The following is a 23,763-nucleotide window of genomic DNA, read 5'->3' as shown; positions in this document are numbered from 1 at the left end:
GTTGAACATAGTCTCCAAGACCATGTGGTAGCGCACGTGGCAGGCAATGGGTGCTGCCAGAATCTTGAAGGATATACAGTACGAGTTTGCTCATTCTGTTTGTTCTCTGTAGCGGGTGCCGATTGATGCCGGCGTTTTGTTCATCATTTCAAGTGATAACGCCAGGTGAATACAACAAGCAAGAAAGTTGAGTTAGGCACGACAACCATGTCTTGGCACTGTCTGCAATGTTCCAGTTTGTGGAAGTAAATGCGAGGTTCTTATTTTCTACTTTGCGCATACACAGTGGCTAAAAGATGGGCAGGCATTGTGGGCGTATTTGGGCATATTTTGGCTGTGCATCTGCTAAAACTCGTTTGCAAGCCTTCCAACAGTGATCCGGTAAACACTACACCTTTATGCACAGTGAAATACAGAACAGGCTAAGAAATGCTTGTAAATAGAACTCGCTTAATTTGAATAACAGCCTTCATTTGGTTGGTTTTGTATTTGGGTAATGCAAGAAGTCTTTATTACCAGAATCAGAATCTTCATGTCTCTCTGTAACAGAAACTGCTGGTAATATTGAGACACTTCCAGTAGCACAATTGGTGGTGCAACCCAAAGAGGATATCTTTTTTTCCAGGAAGAAGCAGGATTTGGAAATCTTTTTAACACCAGTTTTCTATGCAGAATGTCACCATTGTGAGGTCATAAGCAAGAAGGAATTAATGGCGTTTTGTATAGTACATGCAGTCACCGACTGATAAGCAAGATGGAATTAATTAATTGTTTATGTATAGTATGTACAGTCGCAATCAAAATTTTGGAGAGCACGTGGCAAACAACACCGTGGCTCCTTCTGACGGCTCGAGAGTGTGCACTGCGCATACACGTCCTTTTTTACCATGCCAGTCGGCTCATTGGCTTGCTTCAAGTGCGCGTACACCGGAATGTTAGAAAAGCTGCAAGGTGCTACTTGGTTGTGCTTGGTTGTGCCTTTATGATAGCTCCTGTGTATGCACCGGGTGATTGCTGGAAGTTTTAAATGGTTTCTTCATGCAATAAAATTCAGTTAGTCCAACTTTGCCCTATCGCTTTCTTTTTCCATGTCTGTCGTTGCCTTGCTGGTATTTCATCTTCAGTCATGTACCAAATGGTTCAACCATCGACACTGTTACTTGGCAGGAGTTCCATTTACCTAGAAAGATGCACAGCCGTGCAGCACCCAAATACAAAACCATCGAAATTCAAGGCAGCTGTTCCGTTTTGAGCGGCAAATCCGTCTACCACGATTCTACCACACGTTAAAACGGAAGGCAAGCTCTCACTGCTGCTGGAAGGACTTGGAAGGAATGAGGCCGGCCAGGGTCTGGTCCTCCTCGCCCTGGCGGTAAGCCTGCCACCAGTTGGGATCGTCCCGGTTGATGACGTGCAGCACGTCACCCTTCGGAACGGGATGCCCAACTCTCGGCACGGAATGTACAGGTCCTCCTCCGGCTCGTAGTCAAAGTGGGCCTGTGACGCGGGGATGTACAGAGTTTATTTCCAGCGACACAGGAACGCACGGTACGACATATTCGTTTATTCAATGTTCAAATGTCGCCGGTATGGCACGCCTCGAAATTCAGGTTACTACTGTAGTACAAGTACACTCGGTTACAACCTAAGAAAAAATGTAAGCTCCGCCCACAGGACCACGCCCACCTGCCCATCACTTGTGAGAGACAGTCATGCTAGCTGGTTTCCGCTCAAACAATAAGTACTTTTTATCAGCTAATCTAAATGTTACGCATACCGAGAGCTAAAGGTTCATCGTTACAACTTAAAACATTAAGTTGGCTAAGCAGTGATGTCAGAATCTCTGACGAAATTTATGTGGATGTTCAAGTTTCCGACCTAAAACCAGTGGCACAACGTGCCTGTGAGGTAAGGTCAACTATCTGAAACACTTGAGAGGTGCTTGACCTCACGAAAATGAGTGAGCGCTATTGGATGGAGCATTTTAAATGTTTTCTGGGGAGGGACAGCAATGGCTGTGAGCGGAGATGACATTTTTTCTTAGGTTGCAACCGAGTACAGTATTCTTCTAAGCAACAATTACACTTTAACAGCTTAAGAGATGGAAAGTAGGCAGCGTATACAGTAAAGGCTCGTTAATTCAGATTTCACAGGACCAGAAAAAATGTCTGAATTAGCTGAATGCCGAATTATCAAAAGTATTAAGAAAACAATACAAAAATGTCTATTACGTCAAGGCCTTTTAATTTTCTTGACGAATACATAAATCCAGTACATGTTTTCCTTAAGAGCAATGCAAAAGCCGCAACTTTCGTCATTCGCGATGTCGTTAGCAATGTGACCGCAGCTCAAGACCCCGTGCGTGAAGCTGAAACATGCTCTGAACCCATTCCTTATTACATATCCCACCACCAACACCCCATGCGCACGAGGATGATCTTTGTGTCGCAAAAATGGTAGGCACTGTTCGCCCAAGCAGTTCCTGTGTGCCGAGTAAAGTAAAAAAACTAAACAAGTTTTATTCTAAAAAGACAGGGCGTGCAAACACGGACACGCCCTGTCTTTTTAGAATGAATATTCCAACTAGCTCAGCTCTCTGTTATTCTAAGAAACAAGTTTGCTGCAGCCACTGAAGCATTTGGTCACACAACAGTGCAATTGTGGTTAGATTGTGGATGGCAGCCAAGCCTTTCTGAAGGCCCGCAGCCATTTCGGTTGTTTTTGAATACCGTTCTCACACTTTTGCGTCGCACATTTGCGGCGCTTCATGCGTGGGGCGCTGAGGATCGTCCGAATTTACGAATTAACTAGAGTTTGTTGCCATTAAAGAATACATATGCTTGCCAGGACCAATGAACGCATCCGAATTATCCGATTTTTCTAATTAACAGGGGTCGAATTAACGAGCTTTTACTGTAATACAAAGAAGACACAGAGAAAGAAGTGAAAGTGAACCAAGTCGGTAATGCATAGACCCAAGAACCGATGGTCTGTTACAGCAACAGTCGGTGATAAGGGAAGGGCTTTCTACAACTTATAAGGCCCAGACCAAGCCACATTACAAATTTGGCTTGAAATGCAAGAACGTGTTCTAGACAGCATTTTACTGAAAACATTTTGCAAATCGGAGTTCCCACACGTGCATCAGCTCATATGTAAACTGCTGAAAAATCACCTTGACATGGATCATGCCGGGTCTGTGGAGCGAGGCGTGATGGTCTCCTGGTTACATGGCACTATCAGGAATGTGAGGGTGCCGGTCATTGTTGCAGCAGGTCACAGACTTCATTCACCGACTTGCCACGCATGCCGATACCGTTCACTTCCAGAATCTCATCACCCTCGTGTAATAAGCCTACAAGAGGAAGCAGAGAAAGAAAATTTACTCAACTCAAGCATGAATCCTTGTGGTATGTTTGTTAAACTGACACAAAAATTTGTTTTTTTTTTTTTCAGTTGCAATCAGTAGCTAATGGCCCACTTATCACAGCCGAAAGCCGAAAACCTAATTTGCCAGAGCGTGCGACAATTAATTATTGGAGATGTTTGCAGCGCCCAGATGCAGTTTCGGTTTCAGAAAGTGTCAAGAGACACAGGACCAGGGTGGTTCATGTAAGGACAGCTGGCCACGTGACCACAAAAAACAACATTCACCCTCTTGAATATTCAAACTCTCAGGCATGAGCGTCCCATAGTACAGAGGTCATTTCTACCACTCTTCTCAGCTGCGCCACCTTTGACAATTCGTCCAATTATGACACTCTCCCCTCATTGCGGACAGTTGCACCCTGCAAGAAAAAGCCAGAGTTACATTGTCAAAGGCTAAATGGCCAAACAGTAATTATGCAATTACAATAATTATTGTAAACACATTACAACGCATCAAAGTGATCGATTGGACTGAAGGGTGCAATGTGACTGTTTAACGAGAGTTTGACGGAAGCTCGTCCGGACAGGCTAAAATTTAACAAAGAGAGACAAACACTGACCAAATACAAAACTTTAAGAGCCAAGACGTTTCAACTTCGCAGCATAGCAATTTGGGCTAAACAGCGCACACACACAAAGACACAAAAAGAACTGACAACTGAGGCTTGTTCAACTGAGCACAGCTACCAGTGAACAAGGCTTCTGTAAGGAAGCTGAAGCATCTTGCCTTTCGAGCTTTGTCTGATCGGTGTGCGTGTTTTTTGCTCATGTGACCATTTTACTGTGCACGTCAACTAATAAAACAGCTGTACTAAGACTAGTCATTTTCGCCATCTCACCAGTGGTTCGTTAGTCTTGTCAATATGGACAATCTGATGCTGTCCTCTGAGTAGTGAGATGCCCTGTCCAGGGCCTCATGGGCGCCTCCGGGACCGGGTGGAGATGGGCAAGGCGCGGCGACGCTCCACAGCGTGCCGCAATGCGGTCATGGCTCAGCAGCAATCCATCTACGTCTAGTCGGCTCAGAAAGTCTTGCAGCTGCATTGCCTCGGCCAAGGGACAGCCTTCTAGTAGGGACAGCACCTGCAGAGGCACCACAACATGTGTGTGATTTATTGGGCTAAATAAACTGCTGTAGTTAGGAAGACACCATAGTCGAGGGCTGAGATTAATTTTTGACGACCCATGCTTCTGTAACATGCACCTAATAGAAGTACACACAAACGATCTTGCATTTCACCACCACTGAAATGCAGCCGCTGGTATCTGGAATCGAACCCACAACCTTGTGCTCAACAGTAAGTACCATAGCCACTTAGTTATCATAGCTGGTACACTATGTGTGCAGTGGTGCACCTTCAGCAGAGCAGAGCATAATGGCAATGAGCACAGCAATACTTGTGCTATTTCTTACATACAGTATAGACCGTTTAACGTAAGTCGCCGGAGTCGCGAATATCCGCACTATAAGCGGTACCGCACTATAACCAAAACAACCTTCTTCAAAGGCTGCACTTGCGCAAAACGTGTTGAGCATGTAGCCTCGCGTGTCCGATAATCGACATATGCGATTTGGGGCGCTTACAACCACTTAAATCTCCGAATGTTCAAAAATTAACCGCCAATGACCCGCATTGCCAACGAATGAACACGGGGAAAAAAGCAAACAAAACAAAGTGCCATCGCGGAAATTCGCCGACTACGTTTCAGGCCACCTCGAGGTATGCGCATTACACAGAAACCATGTCGAATCGCGACCGAAATTTCGCGTGCTGAGCGGTACCGATGGTTCAATTTCACGGGCGCGCACGCGATGTCCAAGACATTGCAATCGAATCCGGAAACCACCGTTCGAGGTTGCATGTGCCGACCATGCCCTCGTTTTCATTCACGATATGATTCCCTTCCCTTCAAGTGCAGCCATCGCAAGAAGTTCGTTGATTCGCACCAAACCGCAACTTTTATCGCCCACGACCGCTACCGAAAAGCAACCAACGCTGATAGGCCTAGCCTGCGGTTCAGCATGTTGTCGCGGGAAGTTTGTCCAAGACAACATGAAGATCGGACGTCGAAAGATCGCACTCAAGCACTAACCCAAGAACAGTGCGCGTGATACGACGTTTGTGTTCGCGGCCGGGAGATCAACGGCGACAAAAGCCCGCCAAGCTCGTTTAAGTCCGCGCACTGGCAGAAAGGGCGAAAGCTCGCGTCATGAAGCCGCAAAACTTTTCAGTTTGCGGACGAGGGTAGCAAACGAGATCTGTAGCAAGTCTGATAACGACGACGCTTTTCCCGATAGGAAACTTACTTTAAAGCGCACTTGATGAGGACGCGATCGTACGTTCCACGCGGAACGCGCTGCCGGCAAGCGGCCGCGGAGCCTTGCCGCCGCCGGTGCAAAGGCTACTCCGTCGCCTAGGCAACCACCATCCTTCCCCACTCGGCGAGCTAGCACAGCGCTGCCGCAGTCTTTTTCCTCCCTCCGCCCCTCGTTCGTTCACTGTGCGTGCCCGCCCTTCGTAGCGACCTCATCGCTCCCTCCCCAGCGTACCTCCTTTGAGAACCGCACTCGCTACCGCGTTGTCAGAAATATTTTCCCGCAACCGCATTATAACGGTATTTCATCTTGGGGGACTGCACAATAAGCGGTATGCGTATACATGCGGTTCTATGGGAGGGTAAACGGGAGTCGAAAAAGACCGCATTATAACCGGTCCTGCACTATACGCTGTTACGTTAAAAGTGGTCTGCACTGTATACTGTCCTTGTTTTCCATGTGCACTGCCTTCTTGCAGACTGAAATGGTCACTTGAATGTGCCACTACCAAATACGCAATTGAAAAGTCTAGCCTGCCCCCCCCCCCCCCCCCCCCCTCATGCATTATGAGATAGGAGCAGAGCACCAACCTCCTGAGCCAAGTCCTGAGCATTGGAGCAGACGGGGTAGGCGGCCGTTGGTAGCACCAGGCCTGCTGGACGTTGTTGCTGACGGCCAGCGCCCCCTGGAAGCCCGGTTCTTTCAGCAAGTTGGCCACGCATGCCAGTGAGCCCGCATCTGCCAGGGGCTCCAGCCTCTTGAGGCACTGCTCCAACTCGTGAGCTTCTGCACACGCAACACCACCCAAGAACACAGAAGAATTAAATTCGATTCGATGCTTTATTTGTCTTTCATTCAACATGAAAGAAAGGAGCAGTCACAAAAAGCTACTACGGTGAGTAGCTTGACTAAGGTGACTGCCCCCTTAGAATTACAGCAAAAAACAATGCGTAGGACATCATCAAAAAACACACACACACAAACACAAAAAAGAACGAGGTACACAAGATAAAAATGTTGCACATTGGTGGTAGATTCTTCAACAGTGGATTAAAATGAAGGGGGAATAACATCATCAGTGGCAAGCATTCACAACTGTGACAAGTTTATAGCAGCAATCTCCTAGTTGCACATTGGGTACTTCAGTTTTTTCGTCATTGAACAAAGCTGACCTACAAATCAGGAAATTATAAAAGCATCAAGATACATACACTGGTTCTACAGGCCCTGAAATGTAGACTACAAAAATGTTCAAAAAGACCCTCAATGTAGACTTCAAAAAATGGAGGAGTCTGTAAAAAAGCTCATCATGTCTGCAGTCTGAACATACAGCCTGCAGTTTAGATTTATAGCCTCCATGGGTAGCACACTGACAAATGCAACGCTGTGCTTTTCTGGTCACAGGCATCACTGACTGCATTAGAGTCCAGCCATTGCATTGAACCTGCATCCCGACACGTGCTTTTCCACTGTACGTCCATCACTTTACTTAGTCATGTGACCTTCTCCCTCTTCTGTTGAGAAACAGTCCAAGCGTATCACCCAATATCTCTAGTTCATTGTCACTGAGCAAGACTTAATGATAGTGAATTCCACTGAATGTGTACCGATCTTATTACGAAAGACCGCAGTAGTGGCCAGCCAGACGTGCATTGTCTTGCAGTAATCACGTTGGAACATATAATCCATTCTTTTACGTTACGGCATGATTATTGCAAGGACAATCTCGTTATGAGCCATGAACTGTAATTTGTCATTGCACCGTGAAGCTGTAATTTGTGAGTTATGAGGACACTCAAGCTGCTCCACAGTCTTACGACTCAGTCAGGTTCTGAATACCTTCAACCTCGCTATAACGAGCACTGATATAGTAATTATCGTTAACCCGAAAGGTGGCATAAAAAGCGGAAATAAATTTAAAACAAATTGAATTCACAACCCCATTTTTGTTAAAATGTGGTTGTGATATAAAATTTGGTTTAAAATGTGATTTAAAAAGCGCGGAATTTTGGCAGCACCGATGCCCTAGACGTGACCAGGAGACCGAGAAGCTACTTGGAGAAAACTCCCCACTGAAACCGCTGGAAGTAGAAAAGGCCCTCTTGCGCATAGACACTGTGAAAAATTATTCTGTGCAGTGCATGCATTCTGAATCTACTCTTTTTTGCACGAGCCAGATTGCTGATTTGGTAGAGTAGATCTTTATCTATGCTGCTACAACGAATATGAGATATAATGAACTGAATTATGGTCCAATGCTACTTCGTTATAATGACGTTTGACTACAACTTCTACAGTCTATGCACCGTTGAAGCAGTGTGTGAAACAACACAAGCTCACCATAAATGCGGCTGGGAGGCTTGTGTGGGCTGACAGGCAGGAGGCGGGCGCCGAAGGCAGAGTGGCACCGAAGGAGCAGGTGTCCTCCGTCTCAAAGGCAGCGTTGAGGATCCCTTCCGGGGCGTTCTGCTCCAAGGCACGGAGCTCTTGGAGCCTCGTAGTGATGACCGCAGGAACTCCTGCTCCTGCGCTAGCGCTCCTCTCTTCCTTGCGCAGCCGCAGCTCTTCCTGCGAATTGAAGGCACAGCATCACGCACTGTCACCTACCCACGTGCGACTGAAGAAGGAGCAATACTTGGTGGAGAGTTAGCTGGTACACAAATTAACTACAAATTAACACAACTGCCATAACAGGGAAAGTGACAGGCTGTTGCTTTTGCATAATAAACAAATTCATCGGAACATACTAGACTGTCAGAAAATGAAAATGTCTTCAACGGAATTGCCGCTTACATGGAGCCGCCGTTCTAATACGACTGGTTTCATATTTGAATTCTGCCGCCTGTTCATCACTCAGCAAATGAAACTCCTGCTAAACGGAACTTATTTTTCTGGACCCTTCAGGTTCTGTTTAATGAGAGTCTGCTGACATATATGCAGGATGCATGCAAAGATAAGCCATTTATATGGTTAGGTACAGCGGATTGAGAAACACCTGCTTTACGAGCAAAACAAATGCGTTTTGTTAGAGGAAACTCACTTGATACTTCCGGATTCGCTCCAACTGGTCTCCTGTTGGAGCTGCCGATCCGTTGAGCCGGGGAGAGCCCTGAGGCCTTGGAGGCGGCGGGTAACGCGGCGGGTCTTGGCCACCGCCACAAAAGACTCGGGCACGTCCACGGCATCTCGCGATGCGACTGCCCCTGTCTCCACCTCGGCTGGACCCTGGTGGGCAGGAAAGGCAGCAAAACTATCTTACACAGGCCCCATGCTAGAGATGCCTGGAGTTCCCATCTTTTCTGGAAAGCCCCAACAAAGCTGGGAACGTACAGTGCTTCACGGATTGAAACACAACATAACACCTTTTATTATAAAAATGGTACGCATATTTCTCGAGACAGCTGCGTCATGTTGCAACGAATCTGCCGTTAAAGCTGGTGTTGACTCTGATGTAAACGTTCGAGTTGAAATTACAGCAATACGAGACGAATGAAGACACTGTAACACAAAAGTGTGCAATTACTTAGTGTTAAATTGTCATGTACTGAACTGCACTGCGCACTGTATATCTAGTTTAAAGGAAACTGTGTGAAACTCTAACAACACACACACATTCGCACACAACACACACAGAGAAACGTTTTCACTTGCATTAGGAATACGTGGAATTCCCAAATCAACTTTTGTTTTTGACAGTTACTCTTTCGATAGTTAGAATCATGCTGGTACAGGCATTCCTCTAAATTTTCCTGTTCACCACGCTTCCGGAACATAACAAAAAGGCAAACATGCATTTTTGTTTCCACTTCTGACAACTACACATTGCTGCAAGTTCTAGTTTCATCATGTCTAATTGCTAGCCAGGAGAAAACTGTATTTTCTCTCTTTCTTCTAGATGTGTGCCACTAATGTGCTTATCATCACTGCAGATATGCCCTGCCTTCTGCAGTGACAATACTGATAAAGGCAAACAAAAAGTAAGCATTACAATCAGTCACACATGACAGATACAGCGCAATGGCCTTTTGCTTTATGCTGACGCAAGTGCCATGGCCTGCCGCTGACTACAAACAATTTTATGTTGCCTCTTCCTGCTGCGCTGGCTGCCAATTTGAAGCAACTATGCTTCACTGCTGTTTGTTTTGGCAGGGATGTATTACGAGGTTGACGTTTTCTCAAACTGAAAAGAGACCGTACTTCAATGGCCTACATGCACGCATTTCATAAAAAGGTAGGAGTCACACACAGCATGACTGTAGCACCGATATGCTTGTGGAATGTCTGATTTCGACAGCATCAGAGCTTCCCTATGTTATCATTCACTTTTTTTTTGCTGCTGCTGCTGCTGCTGCAATACTACCACACTAGATTCCACATCATGTTTGTCTTATAAAAGGCACTTCATTATCAGCACAGTAGAATGCAGTTGCATCACCGTCAGACACAACAGCAGGAAAAAGACTACTTGGGTGTCTGGTCCGATAAGAATGCAGCCACTAAGATAACGCTCCCCCCACACGCCGGAGTGTGATAAGCTGGGAATGTGAGTGAAATCCCGTCCCCTCCCAATGCAAAGCTAGAAAATGTGACTCCACGCCTTGATGAAGATGACAATATGTGGGGTTTTATGGCGCTAGAGCCAAGGATGGCCAAGGAGTTAAGGAACATTATGCAGTAGTTAACAGCATTATCACTGACAAGGTGCAAGCACGACATGGCTGCGTAGAGGCCTTAACAGCAGTTACTTTTAAGCGTACAATATATCACAATTGAAATAATGACAATGACAAGAAAAGCATGCCATGAGTATAATGCTATGTTAAGATGCAGAAATATACCAAAATGCTTCCTGTCACGAACTTACAGCGTCTGTCTGTAAAGTAATGAGACTGGGCCTGGAAAAAAGAATTTATTGATCCAATTGGTACATATCATTTAAATTCTTCATAATAGTTTCCTAGGGCATAAATGCACCGAGTGCAACGTGATTGCCACTCTGCAAAGGGTCCCTGAAAGTCAGCTGCCGTGACCTCTCTCAGAGTTTCTGTCACAGCCGTTGGATGGCGAGAACAACGTCGAAACGGTGACCTTTCAGGCTCCTCTTGAGATTAGGGAACGGGAAGAAGTCTGCCGGGCTCACATCAGGGCTGTATCAGAATTTTATCAGCTCTGACGTAAGTTTGGTACACTTCTTCCTATTCCCAAAGCTCAAGGAAAGCCTGAAAGGTCACTGTTTCGATAGTGTACATACAACAGGCTGTCACAGTGTCTCTGAGAAAAATCACGGCAACTGACTTGCAGGGAGCCTTTGCAGCGTGGGAATCGCACTGTACTCGGCATATCGATGCCCAAGAAAACTATTTTGAAACGTTTAAATAATGTGCATCGATCGGATCAATAAATTCTTTTTACAAGACCAAGTCTCATTACATTATGGACAGACGTTGTATACCAACAAGCCCAAATGGCAGTTCTTCCAAATACAAGACCATGTTGTCTTATTAATACGACTACAACATCAACAGAGCCTTCTGGCTCAAGGACCTGGAGGTAAGTGCTCGACAGAATGTTACAGTCGCAGAGCCATGCGCTAGATATTTCAGGGAAGCAGTCTGCGCACCTTCATGCCGGGAGGTGGGGAGAGCGACTTTCGGGGTGTGGGCACGGGCGGGTTGGGTGAGGTGAGCATGGGTTCTGGCAGCTGCTGGGTCAGTTCGAGCTCCTGGTCTGCGACGACGGGCACCACGTGCCCGTTGGCTGAGGTCAGCGCACTGCTCTCGGGAAAACCCGACTCTCCTGCGTCATTGGGGGAGCACCACTGGTCAAGTAACATCAATAACTCGAAAGTCGTTGGCACTGCTGACTTTTGCTCGGACTGTCGGTTGTCTGAAACCACTTAAATATATCAATAGGAGGTATGGCACCACTCGACGACACTGAACAACATGGACGACCACTGAAGAATAGACAAACACCAGCGTTGTGTCTATCTTGCAGTGCTGTCCATGTTTTGACGTGTGCTGCCACGTGCTATTGTGACTAACCAACTAGCCCACCAGCACATGTTAAACACTTAAAATTGGTCAAGATATCTTCCCAGAGGAAGCAATGTGCTCACCGCATCAATGAACTAACAAAAAGTAGAATTTTTTAAGTTTAACATTGCAGAACACATAGTTGACATCATGTATGATGCTAAACAATGTTTGAAAAAATCTATGCGATGCAGATTTGTCATTCAGCACAAATCATCAGTTAAAACACTGTCACTCACCGTTCATAGATATTTCAACGCACAATGGCTTTGTAGAATGTTCTTTAAAGTCGGCTACATTCTGATCATCCCATGCTTTCTAGAAGGAATTTTATCAATTTGCTTTTGGCCACTGCACTTCGCGAATGCTTTGCCCACAGAAGCATGCTTTAATGAACCAAAATATCAGAGTGAATTAGGTGGCCCTGAATTGTACACCAGATTACAGTAAGCTAGCCAAAACATCTACTGTAAAATCCCGAGCAAGCGCCCCGCCTACGGTGAAGGATAATCCGCCAAGATTTGGAGTGGGGGCCCTTGCTCGGACATGGATCAAAATTCAAGATGGCGGCGGAAGAGCCAATGAGAATAAAGAATGCACACCAGTGCTTCTAATAAAATGCTTTATTTAATGCGCATGCATTCACTGTTTTCATTCGCCCTCGTAGCGCAAATAAAAACAGTGAATGAAAGAGTGAAAATGGTGGGAGGGGATAAGGGGGCGCACATTTGAAATCTCTCAAAGAAGGGAGGGGGGCGCTTGCTTGGGTAGGGGCGCTTGCTCGGGATTTTACGGTGGATTTGTTTAGAGTCTACTGGAATCAAAACAAGTGACAACAATTGCATTTTCTATAAGCCTAGACCAAGCTAAGAAACCCCAAAAAACACAAAAACCTTCCACAGCCCCAAGGCAAGGTGAAACAAGTTCCCCTTCATCTCTGGCCTTACAGAATAAACTGAATAACAAAAAGTTAGTGTTATTACAGTAATAAATCATTAGTGTAGAAATTATACGTCAGGATCGCTTTTCTGGGCTATGCACAACCAAAACACATATGTTTCTATCTTTACAATGTGGAGACTTATTTATATGTCTACTAAGTTTCATAGCACATCAAGTATGTATTAATCAATTTCTATGTTCATTAGCTGAAGTGCAGATACTGCTTCTTCCTAACTATTGTATAATTGTCACCTTTCTTAAAGTACTATTTAAGTGCTCTAATGCAAGTATGGCTTATGACTATTCCCTGTACGCCATGTAACAGGGAGTCGGGGCCTTTGTCAAGTCACTGGTGCGGCTTTTAGTTTCGTCCCCTCCTTTTTTGACAAAGGAAAATAAAGATGAATGATGATGAATGAAACTGCGCTTCATCGTGCAAAAAAAAAAAAGAGAGAGAGAGAGAGGAGATGCTACTATGGTGGTTGCATTAGGTTTTCGCATTTCAATCAGCATCTTGAGGTGTCAAAGCCAGTGTACCGATACTCTGCCATTGTGATGTCACTTCAAACACTGAACTATTAATCGAGAGAACGCTCACCCCTTGAGCCGTGTCGCTGGAGCCTCTGGAGCTGAGGCACGGAGGCCACGTAGACGGGCTGGCCTCGGAGGCGAGCAGCAGCAGTCCGTTGGATCCCGCTGCCGGGATGAAGGCGTGGCAGAGCGCTCCTCCGCGTTGAGCTCCTGCGACAGCTGTGGTCATGTCGACCGGCCGGATGCGCTGCAGCGCCGATAGACGCTCCAGCCGCTCGCGGCCTGCTGCTCCACCGCAATGACAAAGGCCTCTTGGACATGACTGCTGCTTCTCCGACAAGTCCAGCACTGAGTTCAGCAATCAGGGATGGAACGTGGAATGAGAAGAGGGAAGGGAAGAGGGATAACTAAAGCGGGTTAGCAAGATAACTTCTTGGTGGTCATGTTTGTGTCTACTGCAGGAGATGTTAGTAGCACCAACATTTTTGTAGCACCTGTCCATCTGTCATTTTGTCTGGTTCTCCCTTTCATGAAAAATCTATTTGCACAACAATTACGTCTGCCAGGATCTGGGTTTGACAGCCAGCAAACCACGTCACAGGCTGCATAAGCATAACCCTGTTAAAGAACGAGGCATGCAAACATGGACACAAGAGAGAAGCCAGGTGTTGTCCTGACCTCTCTTGTGTACGTGTATGCATGCCCTGTCTTTAAAGGTATGGGGTCAAGTGGAAAATGCGAATATTTTTTCAAAATGTCATTTTTTGGTTTTTGGTCATGTTAAATGTACAATTTATCACCTATCATTTTGCTGCATAAAGTACATGTCTACGCAGTTTCTTTCACAAGATACAAGCAAAAATTTTAGACCACCCATCATTTACGAAACCGAAACTGAAAGCGCCAGTTTTGTGTGCATCATAAGATTAGTTTGACATGTAGTATTTTGTTGGTTATTTAACAATCATATCAAGTGCAAACATGTAACAATGGTCTCATAGCATTGTGAATGCATCATTTTTAATATTAAAAGTGGTAAACTTCTCACGAGGTGGACGCGCAAGTTGTACATCTGTTGTTTACACTCGAGGACATGTATGTGAGTCTGCCAATAATCAAATTTGCTTTTTATGACACTTTATGTCATTTCAATAAGGACAACAGAGGCACACTTGATATCTTGAAACAAATTGGCATCGAGCCTGCCCTCTACACTGCAAAAGCATCCAGTCACGGCACTGATGTTCCAAAGCAAGCTCGAAAAAAAAATGGCCAGGTGCTGCTCAAGCAAAGGTAGACGAGAGTAAGGTCCAGGATGGAACTAGCTACAAATATGGAACATTTTAGCACTCCTGATCATTTTTCGTAAGCGCTGCGCCTGTTTCAAATATTTTTTGTTGGTCTTCTCAGAACTTATTTTTTTGGTATTTTTCCATACGCAAGCAAGCCTAACTTTTTTTGCTACTAAAGATTTTTTATTAAACTTGACACACTTCCGTGTCACATTAGTGGGTGTGCAATGAACCTCAATGAGTAAAATCGTGCCACATGATTTAATATGGCTGCCTGTTCTACAGAGGTGCCCCTAGTTTTAGTGCATACTTTTTTTGTTATTTAATAACTGTGTTTTTAATATTTATCTGATGACATTTGTTTTGGTATCATTGGACAGGCTTTCTTTATCACCCTACAAAAATTTAGGTTTTTTTATTGAGTGGGATTTGAGCTAGGAGTGTTCGCGTAAGACCTACTTTTAAGAAAATTTTTAATTGTGAGAAATTAAAAAAAATTGGACTTGTTTTATAACATGTGCCTAAAATAGACTAATAACCTCTAGTGCTTATCATTTTCTGAAAATTTTTTCCCAACACTTTGGCCTCATATCTTAACACGAATCCCTACCAACTAGCTCAGCTTTCTGTTATTCCAAGCATGACCCTTTGCGACACGGCGTCCTCATTTGGAGACGTGACGTAATTTTGCTATTTCTGTGCACTAGTGGCAAGGAAGAGACCACAAACACTGAGCTGGTGATGAATTAAGCATTTTTGTTGCCTAAAGCCTAAAGTTCCTTTATATCACTTCTGGGTGAAGTATTTTGCTACCCACGATCGCTTTGGTGAAGGCGGTGCCGTGCTTAACGTGGGGCATTTCAGCAGGAATTTCAAAATATTCCTTTCAGCTTTTTAGAAATGCTCACTGCCAGCAGATAACTATCGCATGAAATTTGAGCGGATCATTAAAATTTGCTTAATGAAGAAATATAGCATGACTGACCGTAGAATACTTAGATAATTTGTTGCATTGTAATTACCATTAATTGCTGTAGAACACACTATAATTTGTTCTAACCCTTCCACTTGCTTTAAATTTGGTCTCCAGATCCTTGACATCAAATAAGATAAATTTCATGCACTTACATATAGTGGATCATAATGCATGTCGTAAAGGGATGAACACAGCACACGGACAGTTTAGCTTGGCACATAACCAATTAGCGATGCCTAAAAGGCACGTTACTTTCTGATTAATCAACAGCTGTAAAGCCCGGACACAGTCCCACATTGAGAAAAATTATGTAACGATGCTTGGGTTTCAGCACAAAGTCCACAAAGTCAAAAGTGGAAGTTTCACATGCATTTTTCTCTTCTACCAATCAACCCATAACCTACCAATGGACATGTTGAGAAAATGTAACACAGGAAAGTACAGAAAGTCAGAAAAAATCACAGCATATTCACGGGGTGAATGATGATGAGTGGGGCGAAGCTCCGGAAGGAATCATCGGTAAACTGTGAAACTCTTCCGTGCAATTCGCCCCACAATTAAAAGTGAAACACTTGAGTAAATGTCATCAAACTTTTATTGCTGGTTTCCGTGGTCCCTTCATTATGACTGCTTTGTGGTCCGTGAAATGCAAGGTAAGTGATTTTATTACACCACGCCCCCTAGCGTACGTCGCCGAACGATTGCCTTCCACCAATGACACGGGCCATATGTGACATCATTCCTATTATAACATCTCGCATCTTTCATCATCAACTACAAGTACCGCCATCTAGTTTTATAACATTTCGCATCTTTTCATCAACTACAAGTACCGCCATCTAGTGAACACTCCAAGAACTAAACTAGAGGTGGCTACTACTACAACTACTACAACTACATACATTGGGGACGACCGACCCACGCCTTAAGGAGCTTCGCCCCTAAAACAAAACGACAGATTGTCTGTATTTCTCCGTGATACAATTTGTCATTATGTTGAAAAAACAAGTGCGAAAGAGCTGCTTCAATCTGACCACTCAACTGTAAGGAAACAAAAATAAGAGTTAAAAAGACATTGAAACAGTTTAAACCAATTCAGTGTTTCTTTTAAATGTCTCTCTTTTCTCTTTTTAAGCTGCAAACACCACAAGGAGAGAAACTGGACACACCTGATCAGTTAGTATAAGTTTTCAAATCTCTATATAGTATATATACAGTATATATATAGTTTAACCCTCTAGTCGTAAGGTTTGCAAAAGCTGCAAAAGAAACACACTGTTACAATAACAAACAAAGGTGAGAAGCTTAGATTATGATTTTAGCCACTCTATAATGTTGGCCAACTAACTTCAATGCACTCAAACCAAAGCATCCCTATTTATCCAAAAAGGTACTTTATAAAGCTTGGATCACATGACGTGGTCATGAAAGCCAAACAAGACATAAGTTCAGGGGAAGATGGAGACTTGGAGTGACTAGAAATCGTTTCTCCTCAGTTCATGTTCACGAAATACATCATCTCCAGCAGTTAGCATCATTTATCTAGTCCCGCACAGTTAGATACGAAACGTACAGAAAATGGAACAAGAAGTTTTGCACAGTAGTCCTTTCTGTATCTAGCGGATCAATTGCTTTTAATGAAAGTAAGGCAAAGTAGCAAGCAGGCCAGATTGCTACACTGCTCTTCCGAGAAAGATGTCATGTAAACTTTTACAAACACAGCTGCCACCATACAGTGCTCACAAAATGAAGCGCGACATCAAAACATGAGGTATTACAACTTGTTTGCGCAAACACTCGAGATAACCGCGTTATATGGCTACGGATGCAGTCAGAAAAGGTGATGTTAGCTTTGATGCAAGTGCATAGGCTGCAATTGCATTGATACAACATGAACTGAAGACAGTGGAAATGAAAGTGCGTGGATTACTTAGCCCTAAATTGAAGAGCTTCATTCCATGAGTGCTATACATGTAGGGCCAATGCACCTTAAACAGATTCAGAAGTTTATTGCAAGCTAAGAAGCCGCAGTAGGATCAGTCTTTTAGTATTGCGTATACTGCTGCAATTATTGTGAAGGTGCAACCTTTCCATTAACAAGACGAAATTTTTTTTTAACGCATACGATCTGTTTACTAGCCAGACCTTTAACTTCATAGGTGGCGTGACAATATTGCTTGCAAGAGTTTTGGTCGTTAAAAAAAAAAACTCTTTCCAAGAACCATGCGCTGATAAACCTGGGCATCAAAATATGCAGGAGTTATTAGAGCCACACCTTTTGCATAGAGCTTATCAAAATGCTGTGTGTCTTTTCAAAAGAAACAAGTATTTTAAATGATACACACCTACAAGAATCAAGCTACAAAGCAAAGGTTGAAAGTCAAGAAAGAGTTAGCAACCCCTGCTGCCCTTTTGTGAAAACTTCAGACAAAATTAACAATGGAAGAATAACTTGCTTTGCAACTTCACTTTGTTAATAAGCAAAGCTGTGTATCTTTTATTTCACTTTAGTGATGCTTCTATGTCCAAGTTGTCATGGCGTTACAAAAACAGTTCACTACAGTGCATCGTTGAGAACTCAACTAGCATTCGTCAAAATAAACAAGATAAATAATCTAACAAAGTGAAAGCTTCAGCTAGCTGGTTGCTCATATTCAAACTGCCAACAGTGAGAAATACAAGGTCACAAACACACACACACAGAGCGCTCCATGCATGTTTTTATGCTCCTCTCCTGTGTCCTTGTGTTTTGTGCCATTTGCAGTTTAAACATGGATTAGCAGATTCCTGATAACTACGCTACAAGGGCAACATACCCACATACTTGACATTGTGATATGAGGTCAATGTAGCAGGCGTTATTAGAGAGAGAGAGAGAGATAAGATAAGAAGGTGGCTGAGGGTGACCGATTCCAAACATGATGGAAAGGACACCAAAGTTTCCGCACGGCCCTCACATTTCTACAGCCATTTTTGTAACTCTGTGAGCATTATTGCGATTTGCTGGAATGACAACTAGGAAAACAGATAAGAGATTGTGGCAAGGGCATTTAAGCTTTACAAATTCCCTACAGCCTATGTATTCAGAAACAACGCATTCCATTTTGTGAACAGACGGGTGGAGCAAATTGGTAAACTGTGTCATGACAAACGTAACGAAGTAACAAACACTGATCAAGAGAGGATGAAATGACTGCTGCACCCCAATGAACTATCACAACTTGTTTTTGCAACATGGCCACCAAAGCTACAAAGCACAGAACTGTGTTTTCTCAATTAGTGAAAGGGCATAGTTCATGGGCACACGTGTGAGATTGTGAATGCGGCTACTCGCAAATGCCTTCTTACACGAAGCCTTCAGCCGTGAACTCGTGACACTGAGATTTTTGCTACCTAGTGCACTCTTGCATATTGTACAATGTCACACAAGTTAAGCTGAATGTAATAATATCATGTAATAATGAATGTCATATACACTGTATGTGCTATACATAGTAATAATGATTGCATCTTCTAACACTAGTTTTACTAAACATAGGTGCTCCTGTCACGGATAGACTCGTCAATATCATATATCACATGTGAGGAAATGTCAATGGCCTGCGGTATAACTGTGGACATTCTTTAGGCCCAATATGTTGACTGTGTTCAAAGTATAGTAGGTGTTTGCAGTAACTTATACGTATGGCGATTAATATAAGACGTAGCAAGTGCTTCCATGCGTTAATTTCTCATCAAAACATGGACCACTATAGCATAGTTACTCAAGCTTAATGTTACTTTACAAATGCTACTGGCCCAAAGGAAGTTTGTCTACAGCAATGCAGACTTTCTAGATGGAGGACCTACCACAACAAGACATCGCGACATACGGCAAAGCAAAAAAATGTTTTGCAAGAACATTTGGACACACTTAAAGGGACATCAAAGAAAAAAATTAGTTTTCTCGTGTCAGTAAATTACTCTTTCCTGATACCAAAAACACCACGCTTGCTGTGAGAAAATGCTTCATAAGTGAGAAAATGCGCTGCTGGTGGCGATGCCACCTTGAAGTCCCCGCACCAGTCACCATGACGTCGTAGACTTTGACGGTGTCTACTAGAGCCGACACAGTTCCTCATTGATAAAAATGAAGCACACTGTCTTCTGAAGCAGCCAGAGATTTAACATACGAAGTTTCACAAAATTTTGTTAAGCCAATGCAGCGAAAATATCAAAAACTTTTTGAAATCTGTGATGTCACCATTAGAGTTGCCACCTGTCCAGTTTTAGACCAGCCCGGCCGATTTCTCAGATAGCGGGCCAGCTACAGGTCTGCACCTAAGACCGGCCACCAATGGCCTTTTTTCTTTTTTTTCAAAATATCGCAATTATTTATTGTCTGGGGCATTTGATAATTGTCAGTTCAAAACTAGGTCAGTAACTATTTATTGTCAATCGCAAAAACTCTTACGCTATTAGTCAGCCCCTTTTTAAAATTCTTTCAAGTGTAGTGATTATTGGAATAGAGCGTGTTATTGCACGCGTATCTTAACGTTCGTTTGTGTCTACAATGTCACTGGCCTGCTGGATTCAGACACAAAGATCTTTTTAAGGACGAAATATGCGTGGTTCCTTTTCAGTGCAGCACATTTAGGGCAATAAGCAAAACCTCACTTACTTTTTGTACAAGTGTCATTCCAATCACGGGTGGTATTTTTATGTCACAATTAGACTAGGTTAGCTCAGTGTTGTGTTTTTATGTACATGTACATTAAGTTTATTTCACTCAAGGAAAGCTATATTATAATAAATGGCACAGCATGCCAAAGACTTAACATGGCATCTATTGTTCAACATTACCTTAATCTCAAGTAACTAACCGCCCCTTCTGCCCTACTACCCCCTGAAGGGTCGTTTTATTTTTTTTCCGGAGAAAGGTGGCCAACCCTAGTTCCCATCGAAGATTTCAGCGGGAACGCTAAAAATGAAACTAATGACATTAATTTTCTCATCTATTATTAAACCTATGGTGGTGAAATTAACGGCACCAGGGTTTTCATAGTATAATTTATCAGTATAAACTAAAACTAATCTAGTGTTTCACTTTAAAAGCACGCAAGCTTCCTTCTTCTACCTTGTGTACCCATATAAAAAAAGAGCAGCAGCCCAGCTTTCGATGGCCCCGGCAGGCCAGAGGCAACTGGTGACGACGGCACCTGTTGCCTTCGGCTTAGCCAGTCAGGCCTTACACAATGACTGCAGCACTGAATGGCCATCATTGCACAATGAAGAGTGTATGACCCAATGTGACAGGTTACGCACACAGCTGAATTCAAGGAAGCAGCCGTTGACAAAGAAAGAAGCCCAACCCCATTAGGTCCTAGGTAGCATTTGCCACCAGCAAAACATTCCCTCTACTACACACACCATTCGTCTACAGTCGGTTACATTCTAGGAATAAATACAAGCTCTGCCCGCAGAACCTCGGCGCACTTGTCAATCACCTATGTAAGAGAGTCATGCAAGCTGGTTTCCTTTCAAAACGTAAATACTTTTTCTGTGCTAAAGTAAATACCACGCATATCGAAAACTAAAGGTTCGTCGTTCCCACCTAAAATATGAACTTTGGATAAGCAGTGACGTTGGAATGAAATATGCCAAGATGTTCATGTTTTCAACTTGAATCTAGGGACATGAACAGGTGTCTGTGTGGGTACATCAACTATCTGAATACGTAAAAGTGCACGACATACCGGAAATGAGCAAATGTGATTGGATGGAACGCCTATGCAAGTTCTCTCTGGGTGGGACGATGATGCCTATGGGTGGGGCTTGTGCTTATTCTTAGGTAGTAACCAACTGGAACAAGAGTTAACGGGTAAGGGAGACCAGTGAAGGAAACTGTTCCAACCTTATAACAAAAAGTCGAGCTAGTTCATAGGGATTCATCGTAGCAAAGGTTCGAGTTTGCTTTTAGGTTCAGTGCCGGGCAAGCTGGTTCGTCATTGGTGGGAAACATATGTACCACCAAATAAATGCGAACACTCTATGTGTGTGCTGACATTTACGCTGGAGAAAACAGCGCAGGGCTTGTCCCCTCCAGCGCCGGTTCTTTTCTGTTTTTTTTTCTTTGTGTTCGCATCCCATCCACTGTTACCTTTGACCCGCCTTTGCCTTGTAGGCGATCCCTTTAACCTCAGTCACAGTTTTTGACGATCTTTGCACTACAGTCGGTTACAACCTAAGAAAACATGTCAGCTCCGCCCACAGCCATCGCTGTCACTCCCACAGAGAATTCGCATAAGTGCTCCATCCAATAGCGCTTACTCATTTTCGTGACGTCACGCACTTCTCGAATGTTTCAGATAGCTGACTTTCCCACACACTCCCGTTTGTGTCGCTGGTCTTAGGTCAGAAACTTGAACGTTCCAGTCAATTTCGTCAGGGATTCTGACGTTGGTTCTCAGCCAAGCGTAATGTTTCGGGTAATAACGACGAACCTTTACCTCTTCATATATGTATAATTTACGTTAGCCGAGAAGCAGTACTTACGGTTCGAGCGGAAACCAGCTAGCACGACTGTCTCGCAGGTGAGGGCAGGCGCGCCGCGATTCTGTGGGCGGAGCTAAAAAAAAATTTTCGCTTAGATTGTAACGGAGTGTACTCTACACATAAAAAAAACCCAGCTACAACCATTAGAAGCTTAAAAATAGATCGCGCCGTTTATGTCCGTCAAAACCACCACGGTGACAGGAAAGAAAAAACGACTTGCGAGTTTGCTTCAAGGTGACAGGAAAGATACTGTTGCAGGTGTTCAACTTGACGGAAACGGATTTTGCGACTCAGCCGTACTCCGTGGCGCTTTCGATACAATTTCAGAAGTCAATGATAGGAATGTGCCCGAACACCCCGACGCAAGTGGGCAAAATGCGCATATGCGTTCCGGCGGGGCGTGTGAGGAAGTGAGGCAGACTAGACAGCAGCCGTGCGCGCGCCCACTGAAGCAGCCTAGGCCGAATCAAAAATACGCCACGGAATGCGCTGATTTGCGATGCGTTCAGCCCGAACCGACGCTCGCTTTGACATTTATATATTTTTAGTTGGCTTCTGCGGCGGCGGCTTGGGTCCGATGCATCGGTGCGATGAGACGGCGGCGACGGAACGTCGCGAGAGCGCGCGCGCTAGCATTTTTTGCACGCTCCGACGCCCACAAACGCGCCGGGCGGCTTCACGCCCACTACAAAATACCGGCGTTGAAGACGCGAACAAACAAAACGAAAGCGACGAAAGGAAGGCCCTCACGGCGAAAGCGGCTGGGCCAGCTAGGCTAGCGGGGACAAGTTTTCACGGCCCAGAAGTATGCCGGCGCACCGCAGAGTAGTGAGTATTGGGGTAGTGTGTGTGTGGTATGGGGGTGAGGTGGAAAGGCCGTTGTGGCACAGCGGCAATACCACACACGTATACGGGTTGCTCAAAAGCGTGACACAGATCGACCCTTCGAAAATGCAAACAAACAAAACGGCAAAACAGGGACGGTGTGTCGCGCCGCGCGCGCGACGACCGCGGGAGAGAATGCTACTCATCCCTATTGTGCCAGCTTTTTCTTCTTCCGTGCCCCCGCCGCGACTTGATCGACCATTAAATGCGCTGCACGCATGCCAAGGCGGCTCGCGTAATTTGGCCCTCTCTCGCAATAACCGAAAAGGACGGGGCGACAGCTAGTCTCACCGTACGTGGTACACCCCTCCCCTCCACAAACCTCTGCGAAGCGGCATACGTGGCTCGGGCCGAAACGGGCCTTTTGCCCGGAGGCGATACCCATGCACGCGAACTGGCTGCGAACGTAATGCCGGCGAAAGTTTTCGAGAAACAAACAACAAAAGCACGCTGGCGCGCGGGTCGCGACGCTCACACTGGGGTTCGAGTAGCGTGCAGCAGAGGATGAAGGAGGAAAAACAACTGCCGCCGCGGTATTTGCAATCGCACACGTACACTTGCCGGACGCGCGAGCCACGCTGTGCTTGCGCGATCCGGATCTTACCTCTCGCAAAACTTGCCCCCAGGAAAGACCTGTCACACCTAGGCCTGCTTGTGTGCTACGCGGAATGCCGCAGGCCTCAGACGTGTGACGATCGCAAGTGGCAGGCACCTCTCCCGTTTTGTTTTCACATCCAACGAAGTCGGGCCGTGCAGCACACACCGAGCGTACGGGTCCGCATACCAACGCAAGGCCGCCGGCAGAGAGACAGGCAACACGCA

At 44.8% G+C, this 23,763-nt stretch overlaps 1 pseudogene; it reads right to left on the bottom strand.

Moving 5' to 3' along the window:
- LOC119373775 (protein PALS1-like) overlaps nucleotides 1–23,763 on the bottom strand; it is a 36,904-nt pseudogene that overhangs the window by 5,379 nt on the left and 7,762 nt on the right.

The sequence above is a fragment of the Rhipicephalus sanguineus genome, chromosome 11 (assembly GCF_013339695.2).
Source record: "Rhipicephalus sanguineus isolate Rsan-2018 chromosome 11, BIME_Rsan_1.4, whole genome shotgun sequence".
In the NCBI taxonomy this organism is placed as follows: domain Eukaryota; kingdom Metazoa; phylum Arthropoda; class Arachnida; order Ixodida; family Ixodidae; genus Rhipicephalus; species Rhipicephalus sanguineus.
The sequence above is the reverse complement of the archived record's forward strand: the minus strand, read 5'-3'. Positions and strand labels throughout refer to the sequence as shown.